The 11978-nt window shown below is 49.2% G+C and overlaps 1 protein-coding gene across 1 annotated transcript in view; it reads right to left on the reverse strand.

The window, feature by feature from the left end:
• The window catches only part of LOC142312178 (uncharacterized), a 35804-nt gene extending 24153 nt beyond the window's left edge, over positions 1 to 11651 (reverse strand). The window contains exons 1-3 of the mRNA XM_075351077.1: positions 11589 to 11651; positions 11424 to 11468; positions 10065 to 10186 (exon numbers count right to left, since the gene is read on the reverse strand). The gene's annotated coding sequence lies outside the window, so the exon portion shown is untranslated. The remainder of the gene's footprint in view (positions 1 to 10064; positions 10187 to 11423; positions 11469 to 11588) is intronic.
• Between the last annotated feature and the right edge of the window lie 327 nt (positions 11652 to 11978).

Below are 11978 nucleotides of genomic sequence, written 5' to 3' on the forward strand. Positions count from 1 at the left end.
CCGGTCGCAGGGGATAGTGTCAGGGGGCACGGACTGCAGAGGAGGGCAGCCGGCGGCCTTGAGCTATCACCGGATAGGGGCCAGGGCACAACGGGGTACGTGGACCCTAGGCCGGGAAGTAGCTTCATGCGTCCTAGTAATTTACCCGACGGGGGGTGAAGACTTCAAGTGTCATCCCCAACCCGCTCCAAAATCGGGGAACTAGCACACCGATGAGATAGGACTTTCCCAATACAGTCCAAAGAAATCCTACGCGTGAACCCTGAGAGTTAGCCATACGGGTGAGCGAGACCCGAAAAGTTTCAGACTTGAGGGTCCAAAGAAGAAAACACAGGTGCCAAGGAAAGGGTCACAGACTAACCACAACACCAAGGACACGGACCGAAGCGTGCTCCCTCCCAACTGCAGTGGTGCTCAAAACTGTGGTTTACAAGCTGTCGGTGTGGTTATTTCTGGACTGAGTGAGTGTACTGAAAAACCCTATGGAAGGGTTAAAACACCTTGCTGCCATACCACCGCCACCGGGCATCCCCAACAGCAGCGGTGGTACCCTAACTTACCACGCACCGTGGGTGGCGTCACGAACTTTCCAAATCCCGTGTATATACTCCCCCACTCCTTCTTAATTCGAGTGTCCGCGCGGACCCCTGGGTCCGGAGACCCCTTGAGCCACCGTGGCTCCGGATCCGAGCGGCTCGGCTGCTGCTACGAGAGCGGTACACCTCGAAAAACCTGGCGTCACGAACAGGAGACGAGCAGGATCCACTTACCTGGGTGACGTGCGCCTTGAAAACCGAAGACCGCGAGTCAAAATTCTGTTTCCCGCCAAGTCCGCCATTTTTTCGCAACAAAATACCGTCTTCTCCGAGAAAGCACGCAAAGCCTAAGCCCCGCCCCTCGTCTTCCTAGTGAGGCCAGAACTGGAAGTTCCCAGAGGGTCACGTCAGCGAGAGAGTGCTGTGAAAAGACCGAGGGGCGGACCAGAATGTGTTACTAGCGGAAGTGGAGCAGGGACGCCAGGACTCTGCGACAATGTTCCTGGAAGACGCAGTGGCAAGATGGCGGAGTGAAACTGGTCTCCAGAGCGTGCTGTCCCTGGGACCACGACATGGATAGAGGAAGAAACAGAGCAGCTGTGCCAGAGGATGTGGACGCAGTTCCTCTTCATTCTGAGCCACTGACGGGAAGAGATGAGAAGCCTGGCAGTGGCGGTGCAAGCCCGTGAGATCGAAATCCCACGTGAAGAGAGGGTAAGCGGTTACCCAGTCCCTATTGATTGCACAAATCTGGCCAAAGTGGCTGAGGGATCCGGACCGTCCCCACTCGCAGTAAGCGTTCCATTACCGACTACCCCGTCCTCGGCGGGCGCCGAGCTGCCCCCACCAACCCCGGCAGCGGAACCTTCAGTCAATTCATCAGAATCTCCAGCTGCAGAGATCCAGGTCGAGGCCCTCATTCAAGCCACGGCAGCGGTCGCCCAGACACCAGCCAGACCAGACCCGGCCGCATCACCGGGCCCGTTCTCAGAGGCGGAGCACTGGGGCCCTGCAACTCCAGCTGTGGAGCAGTCGGTCTATCAGTTTACACCAGCGGGAGCGGAACCAAGATGCCCACCTGTTCCGTTGCCGCGCGGTATCCCGGCGGCTGTTGGGGCCGCCAGAGTCCAAGTGAAACCAGAGCCAGATAGGGAGCTGAAGCCGGATGCTGATGTCTCCTACTGGGAGCGACAACAGTACCAATTACAGTCAGAAATTGCAACGACGGGAGCTTGCCGCCCATGATCGAGAAGAAAAGGAGCAGATAAGGAGCGCTGCTTCCCGAGTAAAAGGGCCGCGGTGCCGTGGCCTTGTGGAGTGGTTTGACCCCTAGTAAGAATGGGGGTTCATCCGTGAAGCAGGCTTCACAGCGGGGATGCATGTGTCCCGACGAGATGTGGCGCAGCACGTTCCATGGGGCCACCCAGAGCGTAATCTTCAGCCTGAAGAGATGGTTACCTATACCCGGCATTGCGGAAAGCGGGGCTGGTATGCCCTGGAAGTAACCAAAAATGTGATGTTTGAAGAAGGGTATGTGTCGGCGTCAGTAGCACGTAGTCGCAAGGAAGCATGGCTATGGGACCCGACAGTCTATTATTAGAGTGTTAAAAAAAAAATAAAATGTTACAGTATCAGTAGTTGCGATGCCATAGAATTGTTAGATATCGGTGTTTTCGTTTATTATTTTCCATAGTTTATTATTTTTCATATAGAAAATGTTAGTGAATAAGTGCCTAATCAACCAGTTTTAATGAAACGAGTGAAAGTTACCTGATTTACAAGTAAATTGCTGAAAATGTACAAACGGTACATGGACTCCGTTAAAAGTTTTAAATATATTAAGTAAATATGGACCACGGTCACAGGACTGGCGTGACCAACACGAACTTGTGTCTTATATAATAGTTGCACCTCCTGTGCCAACCAGAGTCGTCTAAAATACAACATCCGGGACCTTAACCCAGTCACGGACCCACCTTAGGTTTCCAGGGGGAACAGGCTGTTTGGGTGGCACGTTATTGGGGTCCGGGACGTTGGGACTGGACTGTCGCAGGAAGGGGCTGCAACGGAGTAGGTTGATCCTCTGTTAACATAAAAACCGGTAGCGTCCCACCGTTGGGCGACGAACTCTTAACAAACTTTAGTAAAGTTTAAGTGCATTGCCTCCCCTGTGTGGGATGGATCCCGTTTAATAAAAGTGTGTAAATATGTTACATTTTTCCCCTTTCTACAGTTAAAAGCAAAACAAAAAAAACCCTCTGGTGTCCTGTAGCTCGGGGACGAGCTACGTCTAACCAAGGGGGAATGTGAAGCCCTGGCCTATCAGGTCATCACAGGGTATTATGCAATCTGCCCTTCAGCACAGTATCCACCCTCCTTGGTTACGGGTCCTGGTCCTTTGGTGTTGCTAACAGCTGAGCCAATCAAAACCCTAGGAACACTTTACACTGTACTCACCAGCCACACTATTGTGGGGCCTGAAGGGAATAGGGCGGCCCAAATGGGGAGTTGGTAGGGGAGAGTGAGAAAGTGAGAGGAGAAGTGAAGTGGTAGTGGAAGGAGAAGGAAGTGACTCTCGTGAGGAGAGGTCACAGGAGGAGCTGGGCTCCTGAGTACTAGGTGGTAGACGTTGGTCTGGGCCTGGTAGGAGCTGGAACCCTGGTCGCAGGGGATAGTGTAAGGGGTCACGGTCTGCCGAGAAGGGCGGCCTTGAGCTATCACCGGGCAGGGGCCAGGGCACGACGGGGTATGTGGACCCTAGGCCGGGAAGTAGCTTCATGCGTCCTGGTAATTTACCCCACAGGGGTGAAGACTTCAAGTGTCATCCTCAACCTGCTCCAAAATCGGGGTACTAGCGCACCGATGGGATAGGACTTTCCCAATACAGTCCAAAGAAATCCTACGCGTGAACCCTGAGAGCAAGCTCACTCCGTTAGCCATATGGGTGAGCGGGACCCGAAAAGTTTCACACTTGAGGGTCCAAAGAAGAAAACACAGGTGCCAAGGAAAGGGTCACAGACTAACCACAACACCAAGGACACGGACCCAAGCGTGCTCCCTCCCAACTGCAGTGGTGCTCGGAACTCTGGTTTACAAGCTGTCGGTATAGTTATTTCTGGATTGAGTGAGTACACTGAAAAACCCTTCTCCTACCCCCAACGGCACCCCTACATCACCATCACCGGGCTCCCGGGGCAAAAACCCCCCTACCCACGGAGGGGTTAACTCACCTTGCTGCCATACCACCACTACCGGGCGTCTCCAACAGCAGCGGTGATACCCTAACGTACCACGCACCGTGGGTGGCGTCACGAACTTTCCTAATCCCGTATATATACTCCCCCACTCCTTTTTAATTCGAGTGTCCGCGCGGCCCCCAGGTCCGGAGACCCCTTGAGCCACCGGCTCGGCTGCTCCTACGGGGGCGGTACAAAAAGACCGGAGGAGTCTGGAAAGCGGCTACTTGTTACCATCATTTCACTCATTAACAGGAATCAACTACTGAGGACTCAACTAGGATTTGTTAGGGGTAAGAATTAAGTAACCTGAAATACTTAATTCAGCCATTTCACAGACCCAGATACATAGTCTAGTTGATGTAGCCTAACATACATATTTATAAATGCTTTTGCTTTCTACTAACACACATATCTACACTGTGTGCAGAATTATTAGGCAAATGAGTATTTTGATCACATGATAATTTTTATACATGTTGTCCTTCTCCAAGCTGTATATGTGAAGCCCTGGCCTATCAGATCGTCACAGGGTATTGTGCAATCTGCCCTTCTGTGCAATATCTACCTCCTCCTTGGTTACGGGTCTGCAACTTATGGTGTTGCCAAAACCAGCTAATCAAAATCCTAGGAACACTTTGTACCACACCCACCAGACACACCAGCGGACGGCCTGAGTGGAATAGGGTCGCCCACTTGGAGGGTTGGTAAGGGGAGGTCAGGAGTGTCAGGTGTAGGCCAGCGTAGTGTTGGAGGTGAAAGAGAGAGGAGGTCAGGAGCCGGGCTCCTTGGAAGTAACTAGGTAATAGAAGACTGTGGAAAAAGAAGCGCAATAGGGTCTTACCCCAATAGGAAAAGGGGTTAAATAATGTGGCTGAACTCACCTATGGAAGTTGTGACAGTCACAACTCCTATATAAGCATGCAACTCCAGGTTAAGGCTGCAGTCCCCGAAATGGCTGATAGAGAGTAATAGAGATGGGTTTTCCAAAACCGCACCAATGACCAAAGGACGATTGTAATATAAGATTAATGTTGCTTTATTTTCATGCTCAGGTCAATGCGTTTCAGGAGACTCAGCTCCCTTCATCAGGACAAACAGGCAAAAGAACATCAAATCTTATGTGATTTGTTCTTTTGCCTGTTTGTCCTGATGAAGGGAGCTGAGTCTCCTGAAACGCGTTGACCTGAGCATGAAAATAAAGCAACATTAATCTTATATTACCATCGTCCTTTGGTCATTGGCACGGTTTTGGAAAACCCATCTCTATTACTCTCTGCTTGGAAGTAACTAGGTGGCAGACGGTGGTCTGGGCCTAGTAGGAGCTGGACCCCCGGTCGCAGGGTATTGTGACAAGGGGCACGGAACTGTCGAGGAGGACAGCCGGCGGCCTTGTACCATCACCGGGCTGGGACTAGGGCACGGCGGGGTACGTGGACCCTAGGTCAGGGAGTAGCTTCAGGCAACCTGACAATTCACCCAACAAGAACGGAGCCTTCAAGATCCGCTCTCCACCCACTCCAAAATCGGGGTACTAGCGCAACGAGGGGGATATGACTTTCCACTCAAACGGTCCAGAAAATCCCAAGCGTGAACCCTGAGAGCAAGCTCCCTCAGTTAGCCACACTGGGGAGCGGGACCCGATTAGTTTCAAGCTATAGGGGTCAACTAAGTAGAGAACAAGGTGCCAAGGGAAAGGTCACAGATCATCAGGCAACACCAGCAGGGACGGGACCCAAACATGCTCCCCTCAGTGGCAGCGGTGTCCAGAACTTTGATTTACTAAGTTGTCGGTGTCAGCTTTATGGACTGAGTGAGTACGCAAGTGACCCTTACCTCCCCAACGGCACGTCCCCATCACCGCGCCCCGGGGCATTCCCCTCTACCCGTGGAGGAGTTGAACACCTAGCTGCCCACTCCATCGCCATCGGGTGCTCCCAGCTGCAGCGGTGGTACTCCACCTTACCACACACCACGGGTGGCGTCACAAACTCTAAATACACCATCCCCTATAAATACCCCCTTTATTTGAGTGGCCGCACGACCCCCGGGTCCGGACGCCCCTCGAGCCACAGCGGATCCGGATCCGAGCAGCCCGGCTACTGACGTGGGGGCAGCACATATAGGCTTGAGAGCCAACTACCAATTAAGTAAATCAGGTGATGTGCATCTCTGTAATGAGGAGGGGCATGGTGTAATGACATCAACACCCTATACAAGGTGTGCTTAATTATTAGGCAACTTCCTTTCCTTTGGCAAAATAGGTCAGAAGACAGATTTTACGGGCTCTGAAAAGTCCAAAATTGTGAGATATCTTGCAGAGGGATGCAGCAGTCTTGAAATTGCCAAACTTTTGAAGCGTGATCACCAAACAATCAAGCGTTTCATGGCAAATAGCCAACAGGGTTGCAAGAAGCGTGTTGGGCAAAAAAGGCACAAAATAACAGCCCATGAATTGAGGAAAATCAAGCGTGAAGCTGCCACGATGCCATTTTCCACCAATTTGTCCATATTTCAAAGCTGCAACATTACTGGAGTATCAAAAAGCACAAGGCATGCCATGCTCAGGGACATGGCCAAGGTAAGGAAAGCTGAAAAACGACCACCTTTGAACAAGAAACATAAGATAAAACGTCAAGACTGGGCCAAGAAATGTCTTAGGCTATGTGCGCACTAGAAAAGTGATTTTTCTCAAGAAAATTTCTTGAAAAACTTCTGGGAGTTGAAGATTACCGCACCTGCGGTAAAAAACCGCGGGAAAAACGCATGCGTTTTTCCCGCAGTTTTGCCGCAGGTTGGTCCCTGCGGTTTTTTTATGCTGTAACTGCAATAAATAATATAGATAATAGATAGATAATCGATAGACAGATAGATAATGGATAGAGGGAAAGATGGATAGAGAGAAAGATAGATAGATAATAAATGAGAAAGACCTATATAATGTCCCACCTCCCTGCATATTCTAAGCTGGCACCCTTTAGTAACTTTCATGTGGCACTAAAGGGTGCCTAGCCTTGTATTTAGCCATGAAATAAATAATTAAAAAAAAAAACCACGTGAGATCCCCCCATCTTTTGTAGCCAGCTAGGGTAAAGCAGACGGCTGCAGCCTGCAAACCACAGCTGGCAGCTTTACCTTGGCTGGTAATCCAAAACAGAGGGCACCCTACGCTGTTATTTTACATTAAATAAAAAATTTAAAACAAAAAACGTGGGGTCCCCCCCAAATTGGATCACCAGCCAAGGTAAAGTGGACAGCTGTGGTCTGGTATTCTCAGACTAGGGAGGTCCACTGTTATTGGACACTCCCCAGCCTAAAAATAGCTGGCCGCAGCCGCCCCAGAAGTGGCGCATCCATTAGACGTGCCAATCCTGGTGCTTCGCCCTAACTCATCCCGTTGCCCTGGTGCAGTGGCAAACGAGGTAATATATGGGGTTGATGCCAGATGTGTAATGTCACCTAGCATCAAGCCCTGGGGTTCATGGTGTCACGCGTCTATCAGATACCCGACATCACCAACCCAGTCAGTAAGAAATAAAAAAATAGACAAAAAAAAAAGTTTTATTTGAAAAAACACTCCCCAAAACATTCCCTCTTTCACCAATTTATTGACAAGAACAATCAATTCCACGTACTGCGTAATCCAATAAGGGTGGGGGGGGCGGGGGTCCCACGGCGACCCATACCATAGTCACTGTCCCAGTCAATGAAGAACTGAATGTTCCCCATTGGCTGGGAGAGCAATGCAGTGACCTGAGCTAACATCAATAGCCCAGGTCACTGCAGGGGATGACGAGCGCTGCTGTCAGGAGGATAGATGAGATCATTACCTGCTGTGATCATCTCCTGTACTGCTGACGTCAGCGCTGTCACTGACTTCTATGCCCGCCGCGTTGTCAGCAGTATCGCGAGAGCCCGTGACGTCACCGCTAGTGACAGTCTCGGGCCGCTTGCGAGACGGGCATAGACAGCAGTGACCGCGCTGACGTCAGGAGGCAGGAGATCGTCACAGGAGGTAATGATCTCATCTAACCTCCTGACAGCAGCGCTCGTCATCCCAGCGGCTGCACGCACTGCTGTGTGTCAGTGTCTGCCAGCACTGCAGCGTGACAAGCTGCTGATACTGCGGGCAGACACTGACACACAGCAGTGCAGGCAGCCGCGGGGCTGGAGCGGGACACAGACTGCACGGGCACATGGAGGTCAAACGGAAGTGCTTCTGTGCGGTGTCCAGGGAGTGTGACGTGTGTGTTTACTCTACTCCGCTTCCTCTTCCTGGCATAATGACATCACTCCTTGCAAAACCACAGGGAGTGATGAGCATTACCGCAGGTAAATCGCGGCTATACTGAGGGTATACCGCACATCATTTGCTACCTGCGGTATACCCCCGGTATTTTGCGATTACATTACAGTGAATGGAGTGAAATACCGGGGGTATACCGCAGGTACCTGCGGAAAAGAAGTGACATGCACAAGAAATTTTCTCAAGAAATTCTTCAGAAAAAATTTTCTTGAGAAAAAAACGCAGTGTGCGCACAGCTATTTTTTTTCCCATAGGTTTTGCTAGGAAATGTCTGCAGAAAGATTGCAAACATTTCTCAAGAAATTTCTGCAGCAAAACCGCAGAAAAAAACGCCTAGTGCGCACATAGACTAAAGTCTGATTTTTCAAAGGTTTTATGGACTGATGAAATGAGAGTGACTCTTGATGGGCCAGATGGATGGGCCAGAGTCTGGATCAGTAAAGGGCAGAGAGCTCCACTCCGACTCAGATGCCAGCAAGGTGAAGTTGGGGTACAAGTATGGGTTGGTATCATCAAAAATGAACTAGTGGGACCTTTTTGGCTTGAGGATGGAGTGAAGCTCAACTCCCAGACCTACTGCCAGTTTCTGGAAGACAACTTCTTCAAGCAGTGGTAAAGGAAGAAGTCGGTATTGTTCAAGAAAAACATGATTTTCATGCAGGACAATGCTCCATCACATGCATCCAACTACTCAACAGCATGGCTGGCCAGTAAAGGTCTAAAAGATGAAAAAATAATGACATGGCCCCCTTGTTTACCTGATCTGAACCCCATTGAGAACATGTGGTCCCTCATAAAATGTGAGATCCACAGGGAGGGAAAACAGTACACCTCTCGGAACAGTGTCTGGGAGGCTGTGGTGGCTGCTGCACGCAATGTTAATGGTAAACAGATCAAGCAACTGCAGAATCTATGGATGTAGCCTGTTGAGTGTCATCAGAAAGAAAGTAGCAAGAATCAAATATCCAGCATCATGGAGAGTAGAAATAAAACTTGCATTTATTTGGAAAAATATAAAAACATGCAGACTGTGCAGTGGACACAGAGGCACAAGTGCAAAAGGGTGGAATTATCCGACGCGTTTCGACCAGGGAGTCTTATTCATGGCATTTCCAAATAAATGCCAGTTTTATTTCTACTCTCCATGATGCTGGATATTTGATTCTTGCTACATTCATTTCCGCCCGGGCCAGGGCGTTCCTTGCATCAGTGCAGAGTCCAGGAGTGAAGAGGGGTGAGCTGACATATTTCTTCTTTTCATCAGAAAGAAAGGTGGCTATATTGGTCACTAATTTTTTGGGATTTTGTTTGCGCATGTCAGAAATGTTTATTTCTTAATTTTGTGCAGTTATATATGTTTTCCTGGTGAATATAAATAAGTGAGATGGGAATATATTTGTTTTTTATTAAGTTGCCTAATAATTCTGCACAGTATATCCTCCTAACATAGCCAAATCTAAAAAAACCCAACTCCAACTTCCAAAAATATTAAGCTTTGGGTTGATTGAGAACATAGTTGTTGATCAATAATAAAAAAAAATCCTCTAAAATACAACTAGCCTAATAATTCTGCACGGGGTGTATATAAAAATATATATATATATATTCAGTGATTTTAATTAATACAATATGTTAGCACATGTAACTCAAAGATGGCACCTGCATCATGGACAATGCCGAAGATGATAAGGAGATTGAGAACACCCAAAGTTTGGACCAACCAATCCAGTAGAGACGATGCAAGTTGCTGCACGACCCGAGCCCGACCTGAGATATTTGATTGGACTATATTTTTGCCTACACCCTTTTCTTATCTAGAACTATAAAAGTTTTGTGAACAATAAACTGAGCGGAGTCTTTCTGGTGTTTGTCATGATAGGAAGCTATTAACCGACCGCAGTCTGTTATTTCTTCCCGCGTGCACACATGACATTCCACATAATCAGAAAAGGGCAGTCAAACATTAAGAGACCCTTGGTGTCTCACCTCAACAGATTATTTTTCATTTCTTCTTATGCAAATGGAGAATGCGGTGAAGGGAGGCCTGTGTTCCCCAAAGACACATCCCAAAATATCGCAATGACAGCCGGAGGCCTAACAATGGTGTCCTAGAAAGTGACATTAAAATATAAAGCAAATTAAACAATAGAAAGCTAAAATACAGCGACACTGACTGCAAAAGATAAAGTTCTAGTTTTGGAATAATCTGTCCCCAGAAGGTCTTCATTACCGTGTACAGTTCAGACCTCAGATAATGGCCCCTCATACATCTATAACCCCTGCCGACCGCCGGATCCACCAAACTGGGGAAACTGGTCCGGGAGGTCGGTGCTGTGTCCTGGGGTCACCGGGGTCTGCAGCAAGAATGGGGCTGAGTGAGGACCAGACTGTGGGGGGTTGGCGGTACTGTGGAAACATTACACTGTGGGGGGAAGGCAGTACTGAGGGAACATTATACTGTATGTGAGGGTATGGCGGTACTGTGGGAACATTATACTGTGTGTGGGGGGATGGCGGTACTGTGGGTACATTATACTGTGTGTGGGGGGATGGCGGTACTGTGGGAACATTATACTGTGTGGGGGGATGGAAGTACTATGGGAACATTATACTGTGTGTGGGGGGATGGAAGTACTATGGGAACATTATACTGTGTGTGGGGGGATGGCGGTACTGTGGGAACATTATACTGTGTGGGGGGATGGCGGTACTGAGGGAACATTATACTGTGTGTGGGGGGATGGCGGTACTGTGGGAACATTATACTGTGTGTGGGGGGATGGCGGTACTGTGGAAACATTTCACTGTGTGGGGGGATGGTGGTACTGAGGGAACTAATATTACACTGTGTATGGGGGGATGGTGGTACTGCGGGAACATTACACTGTGTATGGGGCGGATGGTGGTACTGAGGGAACATTATTCTGTGTGGGGGATGGTTGTACTGTGGGTACATTACACTGTGATTGGGGATGGCGGTACTGTGGGAACATTACACTGTGTGGGGGGTTGGTGGTACTGCGGGAACATTATACTGTGTGTGGGGGGGGTTGGCGGTACTGAGGGAACATTACACTGTGTATGGGGGGGATGGCGGTACAGTGGGAACATTATACTATGTGTGGGGGATGGCAGTACTGAGGGAACATTATACTGTGTGGGGGGGATGGCGGTACTGAGGGAACATTATACTGTGTGGGGGGGATGGCGGTACTGAGGGAACATTATACTATGTGTGGGGGATGGTAGTATTGGGAGAACACTATACTGTGTGTGGGGGGGGGGAGGGATGGCGGTACTGAGGGAACATTACACTGTGAGGAGGCCAAGAAAGCAGCTCCATACCATGAGAGCAATTAGAGCTTCCTCACTTCCTGGTTTTCAGAGTCTCTATCAAAGGAAAAGAAAAAAAAAAAACATTCTTATTCTTAGAAAGTGGCAAAAAAACCCCACTCAAATAGTCTCAGAGCTGAAGGGGTTAATGCTCAGTAATGGGGAATCTCCACATACCTCTTCCGGCAGAGCCGCACACTAGATATATGGTTCAGTCTAGAATGTATGGGCTCCTGAAAGGTTAGTGGGCGTGGCGATGTTTCCTCCCATCCACTATAATCATACAGGCTCCGCCCCCTGCTTCCTCCCCCATCTGGAGCTCTCACCCCCAGACCCCACTTTTATTGTAATCATCTCTATGCCCACGTGGACTTAGAAAAGCAATGTTTATTCCATCTGGAAAAGTCGGACTACATTTTGAACACTCCTCCCATCATGTGACAGAATTACGTCATACCTGTCAATTCTAGCATCTATCCTAGATTATATGGTTATTCTGTGCTTACAGGACCTGTGAAGATGTCACATGGAGGGGAGGAGTCAGGGGTCACATGGTCAGCTCCTCAG

This window comes from Anomaloglossus baeobatrachus, chromosome 5 (assembly GCF_048569485.1).
Source record: "Anomaloglossus baeobatrachus isolate aAnoBae1 chromosome 5, aAnoBae1.hap1, whole genome shotgun sequence".
Classification (NCBI taxonomy): Eukaryota; Metazoa; Chordata; class Amphibia; order Anura; family Aromobatidae; genus Anomaloglossus; species Anomaloglossus baeobatrachus.